The sequence below is a fragment of the Felis catus genome, chromosome B1 (genome assembly GCF_018350175.1).
Source record: "Felis catus isolate Fca126 chromosome B1, F.catus_Fca126_mat1.0, whole genome shotgun sequence".
Classification (NCBI taxonomy): domain Eukaryota; kingdom Metazoa; phylum Chordata; class Mammalia; order Carnivora; family Felidae; genus Felis; species Felis catus.
In genome coordinates, this window is record NC_058371.1 from 59,245,374 (window position 1) to 59,265,608 (window position 20,235).

Sequence of the window (20,235 nt, forward strand, 5' to 3'; positions counted from 1 at the left end):
AAGTGCTATTGTAATAAACGGCAGCATTTTCATCTCTGGTTTCAAATATTTCATCTCATTCTCTTGGAGTACATGCATATAATGCCTTTACTGTGTCTAATTAGATTTAGAAGGAGCAAATTAAGGTGATGTTTCCAGCTGTTATGCATTTAACTTTCTGTTCCTGATGAGAATAGGACAATTTTCATACCCGTAGAAGTTCAGAATATTTCAATCCAGAGCTCTAAGCAACATTAGAATTCAAGTTTGGAAAATGCTTTTAATAGATGTTAGGCTAAGTTGTTGTGTGTATCCATGTGAATTTTAGAAAATTAACTAGGATCGGGATGCCTGGATGGCACAGTCGGTTAAGCATCTGACTCCTGATCTCAGCCCAGGTCATGATCTCATAGTTCATGAGTTCAAGCCCCGCATCAAGCTCTGTGCTGATGGCATAGAGCTTGCTTGGGATTTTGTCTCTCCTTCTCTCTGCCCCTGCCCTGCTTGTTGCTTGTCCTCTCTCTCTCTCTCTCTCTCTCTCAACATGAATAAATAAATTTAAAGTTACCTGAAACCAATTAAATTATGCCCTTATTGAGGTAGCATCCTATTGAAACTATTCCTTTCCAAGAAAAAGAATTTGCCAAGCTACCACAGTAATGGAGAGAATATTTACAAAAGAGATTGGCCAATGTCAAGGCTTAGAAGGCCTTGCCCTTCACTAACTCCTGTGAACTGCAGGCTATAATGGGATATACTCCAGTGTATATGGATGTTTCTAATGGGACTTTGCTCTATTCCCGGGAGTAATTATCATCAGAGACAGTAAGCTGTTGGAGTGGTAACCAGCCAATGTGAACTGTGACAGTTTTAAAAGACTCTCTCTCTGATTTACAAATGAATGTTTCTTTTATTTCTTTCGTGTTTCCTATTAATAACTTTCTGGCTTGGCTACTTCAATTTCCATTTTGAAAACACCACCTTGGTCTCATTCAGGGCAAATTCTTACTGCATTGCAGTCATCCAGACATTCATAATCATGTTGAAGGGACCTGCGATTCACATTAATCTTTGAGCCATCATTCAATACTATTATTATATGGTAAGACTACTTTAGTGATACTGTTAAGTCTCCAAAGACAACAGAACTATCCCTACCAGTAATCAGTGAGCCAGATGTCACTGCTATTGCTTCCAACTTAAATACGAAATTTGGTTCCAGAAGGCTTTGACCTTGAGTTGAATCTTTCAAAGTCTGAATCCTTGTAAAAGTACTAGAAAAAACCATCAGACATTTCAGAGTGAGAAGGCCTTCCTAAATATGACTCAAAAAGCAGAAGCCATAAAAAAGGAAACATTGATACATTCAACTACAGAAAAATATCTACACAAAAAGACACCATAACCAAAGTCAAAAGGAAATAATAGACAAAAAAGGTACTTGTAACTCCTATAGCAGTTTCCTTTATATATAAAAAGCTCCCACAAATCAATAAGAATAAGAACAAAAGCCCAAAAGTAAAATTGACCAAGGATTTGTGACAGAGACTGCCAATTACCTCCCAATGTTCATTTTTCTTTTTTTTTTAAGTTTTTTTTTTTTTTAAATCTTTATTCATTTTTGAGAGAGAAAGAGCCAGAGCATGAGCGGGGGGAGGGGCAGAGAGAGAGAGGGAGACACAGAATCTGAAGCAGACTCCAGGTTCTGAGCTGTCAGCACAAAGCCCGATGCAAGGCTTGAAACCACAAACTGTGAGATCATGACCTGAGCTGAAGTTAGATGCTTAACCTACTGAGCCACCCAGGTGCCCCCCAATGTTCATTTTTCAGTTCTTCCTTATTAACTGATATCTGGGCAATGTACTCAATCAAAACCTACATTTCCAGTTTTTCATGGATGCAGCCATGTGACTAAGTTGTTGAAATATAAGTTCAAGTGTTAAAGGAAACTTCTGGTAAGTTCCTAAAAGGGCACACACCCTTTGGCCATTTTGCTTTTCCTTCTTCCAGCCTGCAATGTAGAGTTGAAGGCTGGTACTCTAGCAACTGTTGAACCGTAAGTTTCAACTTTTAAGATAGAAGCCACATTTTATTTTATTTTATTTATAATACAATTTATTGTCAAGATGGCTAACATACAGTGTATACAGTGTGCTCTTGGTTTTCAGGGTAGATTCCCGTGATTCATCGCTTACAGACAATACGCAGTGCGGAAGCCACACTTTAATGTGATAGAGGAGGAAAAAAAAGAGCTTGAGACCCTGATACACTTGTGGCCTTCATGCCAGCCTGAACTACCCATCTTCAGATAACTTATGTGAGACTAAGTCCCTTGAATTTAAGCCACTCTAAGTGTGATCTCTTACCCTTAACCAACATGACTGATGTCAATATAAATTGCTACTTTGGGGGGGTCTGGCTGGCTTGGTCGATAGAGTATGTGACTTTTTTTAAAGTTTATTTTGAGTGCGGTGCAGAGAGAGGGAGAGAGAGAATCTCAAGAAGGCTCCACAGTCAGCACAGAGCCTGTTGTGGGCTTGAACCCACAAACTATGAGATCATGATCTGAGCCGAAATCAAGATTCGGACACTTAACTGACTAAGCCACCCAGACACCCCTATAGTATGTGACTCGATTTCAGGTCCCACACTGGGTATAGAGCTTGCTTTAAAAGTAAATACATAAATTGACAGTCACCAAAAAGAAATTCTAATATATATGAAAGTTCCATTCATTCCTAATGTAGATGCACATTAACAACAGTGAAGTATTTTTCACCTATAAAATTGGAAACTTTAAAAAATTAGAAATCACTCTGTTGGCAAAATGAGGAACACTTAGTATTTTGCTATTGAGAATATAATTTGATAAAATGTGTAGGGAGAGCAATCTAGAAAATATCAAAATTGGAAATGCATTTACTCATTCTACTTCTAAGAATTTGTCTTCTGGTATATTTATTTCTCAAGTGTAAAATGACAGTACCATATTCATTGCAGTATTATTTACAATAGGAAAATATTGGAAACAACCTAAATGTCCGTCAATAGGAAACTGTTGAATTATAGTAAATTTACTATGATATCAGACTACTACATAACCATGGAAAGAATGGGGAAGTCTTTTATACATGGATATGGGAACATCTCTGAGATATACCATTAAATGAAAAAGATAAGGTAGAGTATGCTACTGTTTAGGAAAAAGTCAGTAGGGGAAAGACTATATATAGTACATCGATAGCATGTATATATAGCTCTCTAGAAGGATGTATAAGAAATAGAATATTGGTTGCCTTCACCATTGAAGATGGGACTTATGCTAACTTATAGTAAGTCTCTCAGAAAGATACAAGAAACTGAAACTCCAGTCTTCAATGGAAGCCATATGCAGTTGACCCTGAACAACACAGGTGGGAACTGTGCACGTCCACTTATACGCAGATTTTTCTCAATAAATACAGTATAATACTATGAACGTATTTTTCTTCCTTATGATTTTTTTAATGTTTATTTTTTAGAGAGAGAGAGAGACAGAGTGCAAGTGGGGAAGGGGCAAAGAGAGAGGGAGACAGAATCTGAAGCAAGCTCCAGGCTCTTAGCTGTCAGCACAGAGCTTTACGCAGGGTTCGAGCTCACGAACTACGAGATCCTGACCTGAGCTGTACTGAGCCACTTAACCAACCGAGCCACCCAGGTGCCCCATCTTCCTTGTGATTTTCTTAACGTTTTCTCTAGCTTACTTTATTGTAAGAATGCAATATATAACACATGACATACAAAATATGTGTTAATTACCTACATTATCAGTAAGGCTCTGGTCAACAAGCTATTTAGTACTTAAGTTTGGGGGGATTCAAAATTTTTGACTGCATGGGGCACCGGTGACCTAACCCCTATGTTGGTCAGGGTCAACTGTATTTGGAAAAGAGAATGAAGAAGGGCAGAGACAAACATTAAAATTTTTTTAGGAAAATGAGATCTTTGAAATTAAGTTGGAAAGCAAAAGGATACCCACTTTAGTGAGAATGATTCATCATGTTACTGCTGAGTTCAAGACCAGACAGAAAAATTATCTCATTGAGAGAGAGCCATTCCACATTCCACTCCTGTTCAGAGCACATTGTCTTTAAGAACCCAGTATAGCCCAGAGGTTGATTTTCCACAAAGAACTGACTTTTATTCCTCTGCTGTTATTTTGAGAAAGTGAGAACCAGTGGACTTGTTTTATGGTACAATGGATACCATGAAAAAGACCTAACAAAATAAGTTGGATATACAACTAAGTCATTGATTAGATTCCACCGGGGTTTCCGCATGTATTTCCAAGATATAGAACTAGCACACTTGCTGTGGTGCAAAACAAAGGGAAAGTCTCAACAAAAGACAGATGCTATGGTGCAGGCTTCCAGACTTTGATCTTCTCTAAGGATAAGTCTGAAACAAGGCAGGACTTATGCAGGTGGTGGTCTTGGTATGAAAACTGCCACAGGAGTCCTTAGCAGTTCTAGACAGGCATACTACCTACACATAATGGAAATAGATTCAGACATTCAACATGTCGCTCATCATCCAGGTGGTTCAAGATGAGAGAGCAAGAGTAATGATTATCTGCTTGGCAAACTTGAACTCACAGACCTCACCCACTCCTCTTGGATCATGCAGAATCAAGAGGCCTCTAGCCTTAATCCTCTCAGAGGAGCTGCTACCAGCAAGAGGATGAGTAGCAAAAAAAGCCCCACCAAGACCTGCCTCCCAGAGCAGAAGGTGTTTGATCAAGATGTAAGATTCACAGTCCTTGCTGACACTATAGCTATATAGGTTTTCTCCAGCTCTTTCTGCAGATTTTCAACTTTACCTTTCAAGGAATTCAATTCTTTTTGAAGGTGGAGCCTCTGAAAGACCGATTATTGAAGATCAGTCTGCCACACCCAGCTGGCCATTAAATCACAGGACCTCATAGCTGAAATGTTTCTAATGGCAGCTGTAAAATTACATTTGAACTGTTATTTAAGTGTTTGGCTGTTCTGAATATATATATATATATATATATATATATATATATAATATACTATATATATATATATATAATAAACTTCATCAGTATATATTTTCTAGATCCGCACTAATAGGACTTATGCTCCAGAAAGTGATGGAAAGTTTTACAGTTTTTTTATCTGCACTGTCCAATATGGTAGCCACTAGCCACTTGTGGCTATTGATCCCTTCAAAAGTGGCTACTGTGAGGAATTGAATCTCTAATTTGATTTAATTTTAACTAGTTAAAATTTAAATTTAAGTAGCCACGTGTGGCTAGTGGCTACCATATTAGACAGTGCAGTTTAAGACAATAACTATTTTTAAATTTTTTTTTCAACTTTTTTTTATTTATTTTTGGGACAGAGAGAGACAGAGCATGAACGGGGGGAGGGGCAGAGAGAGAGGGAGACACAGAATTGGAAACAGGCTCCAGGCTCCGAGCCATCAGCCCAGAGCCTGAGGCGGGGCTCGAACTCACGGACCGCGAGATCGTGACCTGGCTGAAGTCGGACGCTTAACTGACTGCGCCACCCAGGCGCCCCGACAATAACTATTTTTAAATGTTCGGACCAAAAACAAAATGTAAAAGCAAACAATGTGGCATTGCTACCCTGTATCCGACTTCTCATTTGGAGGCACCAATTTATAAGTTAAGGATCACAGAACTGGATTCGAACAAAGAAACTTTCCCAAGATACGTGAAAACATCTTAACTTTGGGCAACAGAGACTATTCTTTTAATTTTCAGTAATTTCTGGTGGGGTTTTGGGCTGGTGGGGGTTCGGAGCTGATGGCCAAGATGATAGGGAAAAATCTGTTATAAGATGGCTGGCAGGACTGATAGGGAAATTCCAGTCCCCGACAGAAGACTTCCCTTCCAGGTTCTTCTTCCTACTCTGCTTGCCGCAGGGGCCAAATTACTACTAATGCGGAATGCGGAAGTAACACACTATAAATTTTTCCCTCTGCTTACACTCACTCGCTCCATCTCTCTCGCTCGGGGCTCAGACCTCCGGAGACTGATCTCCTCTGAGCCCGCTGGTGTGAAACAAGCCTCCTGCCTTCCAAGATCTCCGAGTGCTGCTTGGTTCTTTCACCTGGTGATCCAGAACAGGTTCCATAGCAAAGAAAGAATTCTTGAAGATGTCTCTGGTGCAAAAAGGTGATTTTATTAAAGCACAAGCACAGGACCGCTGGGCAGAAAGAGCTACACTGGAGTTGTGAAGAGTGATTGGTTATAAACTACGGAGTCGGGGGAAATAAAGTCCTGAGGAGGTTTCTTAAAGGGATTTTCCATATGCTAAAGACTCACAGATTACTGGAGGCCTAGCTATTGTCAAGATGAGGTTGTTTTTCCCTCTAGCAAAGCATTAACATTAAGACAGTAGGGAGTTCCTGGACATTATTAGGCTATTGATAAGACTGTCCTTTTCTTGTAATTTTACCAAGATATTTGTAAACTGATGGGGACTTTTATCAGTTTAACCACTTATTTTCTGTCCTTTCCTTTGTTTTGGGGCAGCCAGGAGTGTCTGAGGAATATCACACACATCCCACCTGGAGAGGGGGGTTGCTAGGTAGGGCTTGACCCTCAGTGTGCCTTATGGTCCCTCATCAGTTATTTCCCCCTTTTGCCCCCCCAAAAGTAGACGAAGAAGTTAAAGAAGAGAATTAGGAGATCCTGCTAAAACTCTTTTTTTTAATGTTTATTTACTTATTGTGCACACATACACACACACAAACAGGGGAGGGGTAGAAGGAAAGGGAGAGAATCCAAGCAGGTTCTGTGCTGTCAGCGCAGAACCTGGCTTGGGCCTCGATCCCACGAACCATGAGATCGTGACCTGAGCCGAAATCAAGAGTCAGTTGCTTAACTAACTTAGGCACCCAGGCACCCCCCTACTGAAGCTTTTTGGTGTGGCAGAAAGGACCAGTGCCTTCGATACAAGCAGAGATCCTGTCATCCTTCAAAGGGCAGGCCTCGTCTCCTCTAAGCCTGTCTTGATTTTAACATTCACCTTGATCTTGAGCCCACTAAGGGTCCCCAGAATGAACACATGACTCTCAAAGCTGCTAAGATGATGATCAGATGATCTGCCTACTGGGAACTTAATGAACATTTTCTCAGCAGATTGAGGTTGGGGTTTATAGAGGGGAAAAAAATGGAATTGTAGCCCCTCTAATTAAACATGAAATGACACCTGTGGAACAAAGGCCATGCTTCTTATTCCCCAGGCCCTGGAGCAAGGTCAGTTCAAGTGAAGGCCAGTGCCTTATCTTTCCAATCACATCTAGTTCATTTCTTTTGCCAGAGAAAATTGAAAGCTTAATGGAATTACCTTTTCCCTTTTTTTAAGCACTCGAGGGTGCTACAAGGCATAAAGCAAAAACGTCCTTTTGAGTAAAACCAATTTCCTTATAAATTATATCACAAAAGCACATTCAATAAACTCCCTAAAGGCAGAAACAAAGTCATGAAGACTGAGGCCCCACTGCCAGCTCACTCCTTAATACAAGTTAATTCAGCCATGGCCTGCCGTCTTGATTGGTCTTTTTTCCTTTCACAAAGGTTTAGTAAGAGGTTCTGTTAAGAACTGATTCTGGATCGGGAACCTTAGTTCTGGGGGGAGGGGAGATTCTGTGGGTATCTGGACGATACCAGACGCCAGCATCACCATGTCTTGTGGGTCCTATGTGTGAAACAGCTGCTGGCTTTAAATTACTTCATATGGAATGAGGCCACGTTGGTTCTTGAAGCCCTCTGTGTGTCAGCAAGCCCTCTTCCTCAACCAGGAAGCCCAAGAGTTGAAACCTGAAGTACACAAGACTGTTTAACGCATGCTCTAAATACAACATACTGTGTTTATTTCTTATTGCACTTTCCTGTGGCGTTGATAAAGGTGTTTGTAGTGACTAGAACATTCCAACCGCCAGGCCAGAAAAGCCCTCTGATAACAACAGAATGCCGTAAGACCACACCCCACACATCCCCTCCCCTGCCTATGATCACACGCTGAACATATACGGACCCCCACCCACAATCAGACGTTCTCTGCCTGCTCTCCGGCATGTACCCCTCACCCGCAATCTCTCCCTGTAGAACTCTAGGTGTCTATCTTGTGGGCAGAGCCTGTCACCTCCCCTAACTGCTGGCACCTGAGGTAAATTTCTCGCTTTTCTTTTCCAACCCTCCTCTCTTGAGTTATTGGCTTCTCCTGGGACCAATTTATCTGAGTTTGTCCGGCAGGAGTGTTGGCAAACCCAACTGTGCTCTCGATTTGCCTAGCCCCTTGTCCCAAAGGGGATTCCCAGGGGGGAGCAGTCAGCCCCTGCACTGCACCAGGGCTTCCCTTCAATTCCTGAGTTAAGGGCTGTGATAGATCCGTAACATGTGGACAGTAAGTAAAGATGGACATAGAGGGTAATTTAAGAGACATAGTGCTCAAAGGAGGCTCATATATTATATCGGTCCCGTGGCACTCAAGCAGCCAAGTCTTTATACAATAGCCACCTGCAAGGATGCCAAGTCTGAGGTAAGGAGTGAGGAATCGTTCCTCTGTTCCTGTCTGCAGAGGAAGAGCTGGGCTCTTGAAGATGTGAGGAAACACGACAAACCGCCTGGTTGCTCTGGCTCCCGCCCCCATGGCAGTAGGGCGGTCCCCCATATAGTGCCACTGCATGTTGTACTGGGTAGCAATTGTGGGATTGCTATGATGTGGTGATGGGTGCAGAAATCAAAGCTGGGCTGGAATGTCACCCTTCACGCTAAACTGTTCTTTTCCTGTGATTTCTTTACCCACTGACACAGATGTGTGGGATTGGCATGTTATCAGTCAGCCCCTGGAAGAAAACTGACGTGGGTGAAGCTTTCAAGAGGGTATCTCAAAAGAAATGCTTCCCATAAGCAAAGCTGTAATAATCTCTCCCACCATTTAAATTCACCCAGTGGCTCAGGCCTGAAGAAAGCAGACTCAAAACTTTTAAAATCAGAATCTTGCCCTCTGATCCTGAACAATTCTTTATGCCAGAGAATGCATTTATTTTCTTTTCTTAAAAAAAAAAAAAAAATCCTATGGTTTGGATTATTTCACTCTTACCTCACTGTCTCTGTTTCTCTTCTTGTGTCTCCATCTCTGCCTGTTTATCCCTGTCCCCCCAACCCCTCACTCTCTCTTTAGAGTAGGTGTTGGGTGATGAAGCTTGGTGTCTGATGTGATGTTCCGTATACTTAACTACTCCTCTTAAATTCCCATCTGAAAACCCATTGAGGGTTGTTGTTGTTGCCTTTTCTCTCTCCTTAGTTTTAGTTGTATTAAGTCATTTTCAGGGTACTGGGATATAATAAAAGACAACACAGCTGAATCAAAAGGGGGAAGAAGACTTCAATGATTCCATCTGGATTCAGATTCTCAAGGAGCTGAAATGTATTTGTTATTTGCCTGAATTTCATACACTTATGCCCCACTATGTTTCAAAACCAATTATATTATTTTATTGAGTGGGTTCTCACAACCCACCGTGTGTTTAGCTAAAACAATCATTGTGACAGATACAGAAGAAATACTTTTTTTATACTGCAAATGTTTGGAGGTACCTACAACAACATATACAATAAAAATGGCAAAAAAAAAAATGCAAATAGGTAAAATGTGTGATTAGGGAAAACAAATAGGATAGCAAGAGGAGGGGATAATTAGAAGAAATAGGGGTGCCTGGCTGGCTCAATCAGTGGAGCATGCAACTCCTGATCTCAGGATTGTGAGTTTGAGTCCCACGGTGGGTGTAGAGATTATTTAAAATAGAAGAAGAGAAAGAAGAAGGAGGAGGAGAAGGGGGGGAGGTGGTGGAGGGGAGGGGGAGGAAGAGAGAGAGGGGAAGGAGGAGGGAGAAGGGGAGGGGGGAGGAGAAGAAGAAGAGGAGGAGGAGAGGAAGAAGAAATAAATGACACTGTCCTTGCCCTTAAGATTACAGTCTGGTGGGGGAGAAAACACAAACTGAAAATTGTAATGAGAAGGCAGTGCATCATTATAATAACTAAGATTACAAATGCAGTATGAGCTCAGAGGAGAGGGAGGCCACGGAAGGCAGGAATAAGGTTTAGATAAAAAGGTGATAGGACCTGGACACTGAAGAGTGGAGAGATTTTGAATAGGTGTCAGGGAAAGCAAAGGACCTACAAGGGAGGAGACCTTCAGCAAAAGGGCTCAGCAGCAGACATCAGGCAGGCATATTTGTAGGGAGATGGAAAACCCATGACTAATACAGAAAATGTGCAGTTTATAGTTAGCTTATGGCCAAATGCTAGCAAGTCATGAAAGCCAAAAAGTATTTACCTTGAGGCTGCTAAAGGTTTCCTAATATGGAAGTCACGTGGAAAAAAGATGCGACCCCAACCGTCTGTAAGATCAGGGTTATGGAGATAAGCAGGGGGGGGGGGGTCAAGGGAGAACATGAGGAGATAGGGAACTATACCTTGAGGGGCAGGGAGCAGAGGGAATGAGGAGAAAAATCAAGCCAGAAGAGACATTTTGGAAAAAAGAGCCAATAGGAATTAATGGCTGAATGAATATAGGAAATGGAGGAGACGAAACAAAAAACACCAAAGATTTATATCACAGTGACTGTGGCAGTGGCCTTTGGAAGGGACTCAGAGGTCGGATAGGAAGAGCATTTCCAGGCAAAAGGGAAAGTTTTATTTTGGGACTGTTGACTTGAAATAACGTCAGGAGTTTAAACTGTAAATGTCGGGGCGCCTGGGTGGCTCAGTTGGTTGGGCGTCCGACTTCAGCTCGGGTCACGATCTCGTGGTCCGTGGGTTCGTGCCTCGCGTCGGGCTCTGGGCTGATGGCTCAGAGCCTGGAGCCTGCTTCCGATTCTGTGTCTCCCTCTCTCTCTGCTCCTCCCCTGTTCATGCTCTGTCTCTCTCTGTCTCAAAAATAAATAAACGTTAAACTGTAAATGTCATGTAGATAGCTGAAGACATGAAATTTCAGTTCACCTGGGGTGACAGAAAAATATCAATGGGGTGATTTTGAACCCCTTCGAGAAAAAGCAGCATGGGCGATGGATAAGTCCAGGGCCAAAGGCAGCAGTTTGGAAAGGCACATTGCACAGCATTTCTTACTGGTAACACAGGAAGAGAGGGTCAGGATAAGTCTCACTTCAGAGAAGCCAAGAGAGCAGTTTCCAGAAGCAGAGGTCAACAGTATGTCCCACAGCAGAGAGGAGCAAGAAAGAACTTTGTATTTCCCGATCTCTTCTCATTGTTGCTGACAATCCAACTGAATCCCCAAGTGGGATGTTACATTGGACATTCTGAGAGATTCTGCTCAGAGAACCAACCCAAGGAACTCTTGGCAGGAATCCTGACCCCTTTCCCTCCTCAGCTAATATATATATATATATATATATATATATATATATATATATATATATATATATAGAAAGCTATTGCTCTTCAGGAAGCAAATGCAAAGATCGTGTAGACCCAGTCAGAGCTGAAATAAAATTTTGGTGTTCTCACTATAATGTAATTTTGCAGTAATGTATAAATCCTGCTGGCAGATCATATGGGGATTGACATATAAAAAGGATGTCTTTAAAATCATATAAAAGTCTCATTGAACACAGCATGATATTTGATATATAAATATGGCAGTGTTTTCCTTATATTGGTTTTTCTTGTATAAAATAAGAACAGATCGTTTATGAGAAGTCACATATCCCCCTTGCTAACTGCGCCGTTCATGCAATTGTGTGCAGAGAACCCACATGCCTGATATGAGTAACAACTTTGGCAAGTGCTTGCTGCTGCGAACACTTACAAGCATCTCCATTTGCTATTTGGATTCACATCTTGACTGGTCGTTCCCTTTATGTGATTTTTTTTTCCCCCATCTCTAATCATTTTCTCTGCTTCTTATATTACACTGCTCACTCTGGGCATATGGCCACGGAGACGGAAGAAACACACATTGTTGTTGATTCTGCAGTGCTTGTAATGTCTGTTAACTCTGCTGGTGATTTCTCAAGAGCGAGAACATGGGGTGACTTTGAAAAATGTTTCCTTCCTGGTAGGACAAAATGGAGAAGTATCCAGAATTGTTTGTTTCCTCCTTGCAGAAAGGAAACATCATGAAAGCCAGGCAACTCTTTGCTGATCCTTCAAGACAGCTAGTCCAGACAGTGGACTCCCGTTCCTCAAGTTGCAAAGCACGTTCCCTTTGCTAATGCTGTGGGACCAAAACTGCCCTCACAGGTCTGGCTTCTTCGTGGCTGGGCAACCTGGTGGAGCTGTCATCTGATATGACTCAAGATTCTCCCCAGTGACCTGGGCTTGTACATACTCTCCTTGTTCCTTCTGTCCGGGTTGGTAGGTTATCACACGTAACCCTGAAGGGACCGTCAGCTGCGCGGCACTTGCAGAGTGGAGCTGGAAAGCACGGTCTTGTTGCAAACTCGAGCCCTTCCGGGCTCGCCTCGGTTCCTCTGCTTGTAGGTAAATAACTGCCACCTGTCTGCGCGGAAAGCTGCTGAAGAAAGCTGTGGTATCGTGATTTATAACAAGAAGTATATATTTGGTTTTCATCCCCTTTTCTGGCTCAGACCTCTTGGAATTTCCTACCTGTTGAGAGCAACAAAGGTGTCTCTTGTTATGCTAATGAGGTGACTTTCTAAAGCACCTGAGAATGCTGATCTTCAGAGGAGCCAATAGTGTGCTTAGAGGGCTGCAATTTCACCCCACTCTCCACACCCAGCCTCCTGAGCAACCAGAGGGGCTAGAGGTTGAATCAATCACTAACGAATGAGTTCATCAATCGTGTAACGAAGCTTCTGTAAAAACCCAAAAGAAACGGACAGGGTTAGGAGAGCCTCTGGATTGGTGAACACGCAAATATCTGGGGGGGAGAGTGGTGTGCCTGGAGAGGGCATGGAAGGAAGTTCCACACGACCTGCCCCATACCTTGCCCTATGCATCTCTTCCATCTGGCTGTTCCTGAAAGACGTCCTCTTAATAATCCAGTGATCTGGTAAGTAAAATGTTTCTCTGTGTTCTTTGAGCCTCTCTAGCAAATTAATCAAACATGAGAGTGAGGTCATTAGAACCCTCAATAGGTAGCCAGTCAGAAACATGGGTAACAGCCCAAGTCTGACGTCATGGTGGCGATGGGGGCTGCCTGGGGAGGGTGGTCTTGTGGGACAGAGCATTAACCTGTGGGATCTGACACTATCTCTAGGTAGATAGTGTCAGAATTGAGTTGGATTCTTGGATGCCCTACTGGTGTCTGAGAATTGCTTAGTGTTTTCTAGGAAGAAGCCCCTGCCCCACCTTGGAATTCGGTGCAGGAACCTAGTTTAGAGACCCACCTGGAGACTCTCTCTTTAGTGATTACTCATTATGAGAACAAGTTAGGGTGCCTGGATGGCTCAGTCGGTTAAGCATCCAACTTCGGCTCGGGTCACGATCTCATGGCTTGTGGGTTCAAGACTTGCAATGGGCTCTCTGCTGTCAGTGGCTTCCGATCCTCTGTCCCTCTTTCTCTGCTCCTTCCCCACTCATGCATGTGCACTCTCTCTCTCTCAAAAATAAACATTAAAAAAAAAAAAAAAGAATGCAAGTTAAACAGGGCACCTGCCTGGCTCAGTCAGTAGGGCATGTGACTCTTGATCTCAGGGCTGGGTCATGAGTTGGAGCCCCATGTTGGGTGTATAGGTTATTACAAAAATAAAACAAAGAATGCAAGTTAAATATTCTCTAGGGAATGCAAGCTGGTGCAGCCACTCTGGAAAACAGTATGGAGGTTCCTCAAAAAACTAAAAATAGAACTACCCTATGACCCAGCAATTGCACTACTAGGTATTTATCCAAGGGATACAGGTGTGCTGTTTCGAAGGGACACATGCACCCCCATGTTTATAGCAGCACTATCAACAATAGCCTAAGTATGGAAAGAGCCCAAATATCCATTGATGGATGAATGGATACAGAAGATGTGGTATATATATACAATGGAGTATTACTCGGCAATCAAAAAGAATGAAATCTTGCCATTTGCAACTACGTGGATGGAACTGGAGGGTATTATGCTAAGTGAAATTAGTCAGAGAAAGACAAAAATCATATGACCTCACTCATATGAGGACTTTAAGAGACAAAACAGATGAACATAAGAGAAGGGAAACAAAAATAATATAAAAACAGGGAGGGGGACAAAGCATAAGAGACTCAAAAATATGGAGAACAAACAGAAGGTTACTAGAGGGGGTGTGGGAGGGGGATGGGCTAAATGAGTAAAGGACATTAAGGAATCTACTCCTGAAATCATTGTTGCACTATATGCTAACTAATTTGGATGTAAATTAAGAAAATAAAATAAAATAAAATATTCTTTAAGCATTTCTCCTGTTTCTTGCAGTACTCTTTGAAAGGGGCTAGTTGCTCTGGTATCAGGTTGTCTCCTCTACAATGTGCAGCCTTTTCATATGTTCGGTAATTTTTTTTTCTGTTGTGATTTTGCTTTTCTTAAAGAGGGAAGTCTACATGTATCCAGTAATGGGGATTAAGATGTGTTCTTTTAGAATGGTGTGGATTCAACTGCAAACCTTTGGGAGAAGGGAAATGTTTAGATTTATTGTAGTTTTTCTTTGACATCTTACAGATAAGGATGAGAATAGGTGGAGGGTTGCTGGCACCAAAGGCAGTATCTTTTGGGCCTGAAGATTTCTTGGAGAAATAACATGACCCATTCTGTCCCCAGAGAGCAAGTGTTGAAGAGCTTCCCATAATGGCAAAGAATTCAGATGTCAGTCTTCCCGAAATGTTCCACCCCCTTCTTTCCTACCCATCCATGAATTTCCTAGTAGCTTGGATGTGGAGGTGGGTCCAGATGGACTTGATTCCATGTCAGTAAGTGATTAGGGTGGAGAGGAGTTGATGGCTGAACAGAGCTTGGTGTTGGCAATTCATGTCCAGAGCCCAGGACGAATCCCTGAACTGACCTAGTGGCCGAGGGTGTTTAGTATCTGCTGTAGAAATTAATTCAAGTTTGTACCCCATCTCTTCAGTCTTACTGGCCAAAGGCCTTCAGGTTAAAGATGTTCCACATTACCTTCATCTCAGTGTAGGGCGATCTGAGCCAGGGTCTGGGATTTTCTGTCAAACCCCTTCAATTTCTTTTTTTTTTTCAACGTTTTTTATTTTTTTTTTTATTTTTTTTTTTATTTTTGGGACAGAGAGAGACAGAGCATGAACGGGGGAGGGGCAGAGAGAGAGGGAGACACAGAATCGGAAACAGGCTCCAGGCTCCGAGCCATCAGCCCAGAGCCCGATGCGGGGCTCAAACTCACGGACCGCGAGATCGTGACCTGGCTGAAGTCAGACGCTTAACCGACTGCGCCACCCAGGCGCCCCTAAACCCCTTCAATTTCTTACCAGCTCGTGGATATTGGGTGGCAGAGGGTAGTGGTGGACACAGCTAAGCAGTTGGGAATGGTTGGGTTTACTCAGTAGAGGGGGATGGAGTAGGGATCCAATCTTTTCCTTAATTTTGTGTCCTGTGCCCCTGGTGTTCCATCTGGGCTAGAGCAAAACCCTTTTGTAACTGACTCCTTAGAACTGGGCTTGGTTGTGAGGAACTCACTCCCTACTAGGCCCAAGCCTAGAGTGTTACAGCCCTTAATGACCAACTCTTTCCTCATTAGCACATTCAGCCCAGGAATATAAACCCATCCCAGGAGGTGGGCTCAGCTTTAGACAACTTCAGAGAACACCCTTGTTGTGCCCTGTATGAATGATGCCTTCTGGAGCTGGGCAAGGTCGCAGTACTGCTGGAAGCCCTCGTTGTGGTGATTTCTAGCTCACCGCTCTGTGGACCCAAGATGTTCTTCAGGCATCTGTTCTCTAAGGGATGGGACAGATTTCAACTGAAAACCTCAAAGCACAAAGTGTCTTGTGAGTTTGCCCCTTTCCTACAGCTGATGTGGGTCCTCAACACATTTCTACTGTCTTGAGGAAGGGTCTCCTCTTTCTCTCTCATCACATAGGGAAAATAACACCAAGTTAACTTCTGGCAGGGCACCATTTTAAAAGGGTACCAACCACACATGTATCTCATGGCCATCTGAAGTTATGCGGGGTGGTGACCTTCTTCAACTACACAGCTGCGCTCATAGGAGCCACAGTTGAGAGGGACCTGGCTTTCTCATCATCCCATCTGTGCTAAATGTAAGTGCCAAGCACTATAGGGAGATGTCTCTGCATGGGATCCAGCATCTGGTAGCTTCTAAAAGGCAACCATGGAACAGGTTAGCCCTGTTCCAATTGCCCACTGACCTCACCTCAGGCCTCACTCTGTCCTCACCCAAACCAGAGAGGTTGTTGCATTCCCAGTGGGCATGCCTTTGTTTCTCTGAGGCAGGACTTTTCCTTTGAATGCAATGGATCATGGCTTGGTGAATCCTTTTTCTCTTATCTTGACCATAATCCATGTTAAAGAAATTCCTCTAAGTTTTTGGCATGCGGTTGGCACTATCCTTACCTATTAGGAGCTATACAGCTCTTTTATTATCCCGTTTTCTTGAAGAACAGGGGGCATTCTGGGCATGATGTGTTGAGAATTCTTCTGGAGTGCTCTATGGAACCCAGCTTCTGCTGCAGAAGAAACATTTCAGTTCTATCCCGGAGCCTTGGTAACTGTGGTGTTTTGAATTCCTTAAAATAGTCTAATTGCCCATATTTGAATCATTTACTGCTTCCAGGACACTAGACAACTCAGACGTTTTCTCAGAAAGCCTTTATGTGAGGGTGCGGCTCTGTGAGAGGGAGGCTGATTTAGAGAAAGCACACCCTCTGGGAAGTAGCAACCTCAGAGAAATGGGTTTGAATAAATAGAAAAATGAAACACTGACTTAAAGCAATTGAATGAATACTGAATGCATATGTTTTAAAAACTAAAAAAGAAAACTATCTTCTACCATAGGGTTTCAGTAGGGTCAGGAGCTGGGTAGGGAATTGTGTGTTTCTGTCTTCTCTCTGCTTTCCTGCACCTTCTCTCCCTCCCTTCTCCTTCCCCCCTCTCTCCCTCCTCTCCCTCTCATCTCCTTTCCTCTCCTTGCTCTTCTCCTTCCCTCTTCTCTCCCTCTCCCTTCTCCTTATCTATTCTTCTCCCTTCCCCTCCTATTCTCCCCTGTCCCTCCCTCCTCTCTCCTTCTCCTCTCCCTCTCCCCCTCTCCCTTTCCTTGCTCCTCCCCCTCCTCCCTGTCTCTCTCTCTGTCTCCCTCCCTCTGTCAGCTACCCCTGTGCTAATATTCTCTCAACTCCCTTTCCTCAATCCCTCTGGGCACTTTGTTCTTTAGGAATTGAACAGAAGCCTGGAGATTTTGTGTTCAAATTGCTAGTTTGCTGCTTAAACATGTTTTGCAGGAATTGTGGAGGATATAAAAAAATTTTAGAGAAATATGTGGTATATTACTCTGAATATAATCATTCTTCTTGAAAACCACTTCTCTCCCAACTCTATTACCTGCCTTCCTTATTCTCCTTCTCTGGAAATTTCCCTTTCTCATCTCCAGCCCCATTTCTAATGGTCTGAATGTCTTGTTAACCCAAAAAGTGAATATTTGTGCACAAATTCATTGAATTTAATATAATGATCTTAAGACTCACACTTCAAAGAAACAAGTTGAAATAATCTTGCACTGCTTTTGTTGGCCAAAGATAAGGGAGCTTTATTGAGACTAAAAGGTGATGTTTAATGAAGTTAAATAAGGCCTGGATAATATAAACTACCTTTTACGCGATCATTTATATTTTTCTATGGCAGACTCTAAGTATACAATAATAGCAGTGAAGTTCGAACGACAAGAAAGGATGTCTGGGGTAGTTTGTAGGTCGTTTGCTCGCTTTGTTCCTCCACCAATCATAAGGCACTTGCTATGTATCAGGATGATGTGTATAGGCTTCAGGGCAGGGGATTTGGGTTCAGACATTTGATACTGAAGACAGACAGATGGCTACTACACCTTGCCTTGGTCTTCAGGGATGTGGAAGGGCTTTCGGGAAATTCTGTACTGTAAACTGGATGGTGTGGTATGTGAAAATAACAGAATTTTCCTAGTAAGGAAAATCAGATCCCAAGATATCGAGAGACTTTGGAGATGTGACCGAGAAAGTTTTTGGATAATCTCTGAGAAATCATGAAAGATAACAGAGCCAAAAGCAATGGGGAAAATGGAATTGTAATTCTCAAAAAGACAAAGAAGGCAAATCCTATAAACCATAGATTATTGGAGCTTGATACTGATTCTTGGTAAGAATCTTAAAGAGAATACTAGATGGTGGTTCCTGAGCTCTTAGAAAGGGAATCAGTGATTATGAAGAGCCAGCACAAGATCACTAAAAAGAAATTGTGTCAGAATGTTTTCATCTCCTTTTCTGATAGGATTATTTGACTGGCAAACTTATAAATGGGATTGATACAAGCTGTCTACATTCCAGGAAGGAATCGGACATGGTCATTCCAGTACTCTTGGGGTAAGGGGAAGAAGCAGGATATCATTTGCTTTTTTTAGATCATGAACAACAGAAACAAGTTCTAACTAGCTTAAGAAAAAAAAGGGGGGGCGGTTTATTCAAGGATACAGAGCAGCTTGCAGACTCTTCTGAAGGGCTAGACCATCAGGTTCGGAAATCACAAATCAGAATCACATCCAAACATCACAGAGCTGGTCTTGTGAGCACATGATTGCTTATCAACACTGGCATGAACACCACCATTTGCATGGCCGACACTGCTGACCCTGGTGTCCCCAAAAGGGTATAAGGCTCTTCCCACCCTCTGCAGAATAGAATCCTTAAAGTTCCAGCCTCTTTGCATCTCTAGCCCCTGGGTCTGCAGTACAGCATGATGCCTCCGATTAGTGGAGCATAGATCACATGCCTGCACTCCAGCTGCAAAAAGAAGCTGAGACGGCCAGGAGCTAACATTTTTCACCTTTTATCCTGGAAAGATGATCTCTGCCTTCTAAAAGACTCAGAAGGTAGGTAATTGCCCCAAATGGAAAAGAGGTTCAGATGGTGGCTGCCATTAAAAAAATGGTTAATGTCCTACTCACAGAGGCTGAGGGATAGGGTAATTGGGTAGGTTTATGAATGGTTGAAGGACCACAGCTAAAGCTTGCTAATTAATCAATCCTTTTTAATCTAAAAGAAGGTTTTTATTGGCATACCACAGGACTCTGCATTTTTGTGCTGTACAAGATTTTTTTTAATGAGTGGCTGGCTGAAGACAGAAAATAAGCTTATTTTATTCGTAGGTGACACAGCGCTAGAGTGGAATGCTAATACATGCAAGGGCAAAATCAGAATTGCAAAAGATCTGTAAAAGTCTGAACCAATCAGCCCATATTACAAGACAAAGTCTATCAGTGGTAAATGGTAGGCTCTGTTTTAGGGTTTTAAAAATCCAGCTACTACCATATGTAGTTGCTGCTAAGAAACAGGCCATAGTTTAATGTGGTTGCCAAGAAAGCTAATTAAGCCCTAGGCTGCTTGAATAGATGCACAGTATTTAGAACAAAGCCTGCCTCACTCCGCACTAAATAGACCACAGCTGAGCACTGTGCCAAGCTATGAGCACCATAGTTTACCAGGAGCCAACAAGTTGGAGGACGGTCAGGGGGGAGCACCAGGATGGTGAGCAATCTCAGACCCCTGGTATAGGAAGAAAGGTAAGAGAAACTGAAAGAGTTTGGCCTATGAAGAGAGGCCTTGAAGGGAGTAGCCACCAGTTACCCAAAGAGCTTGCACATGGAAGTAAGGTAAGATTTATCCCACAGGGTGTGACGAGTTAAAACTAAGGCCAAAGTGGAAATCGTAGGCAGTCTTTTATAAAAGAAAGACTTTCTACCTGAGTAATCCAAAGGCGGAAGAGCCTTGGATGCTGGGAGGTAGAAAGTTACCTGTCAATGGAGATATTCAGGTAAGAGACTAGTGGCCAGTCCTATAGTCTTCATAGGTGCTGTTGTGGAGCCTCATCTATGCTTAGGATAAATGAACTTTCAACCTTTTTATGTTTTAATATTTTTATTTAAGATTTTATATTAGGGGTGCCTGGGTGGCTCAGTCGGTTAAGCATCCGACTTCAGCTCAGGTCATGATCTCGTGGTCTGTGAGTTCAAGCCCCGCGTGGGGCTCTGTGCTGTTAGTTCAGAGCCTGG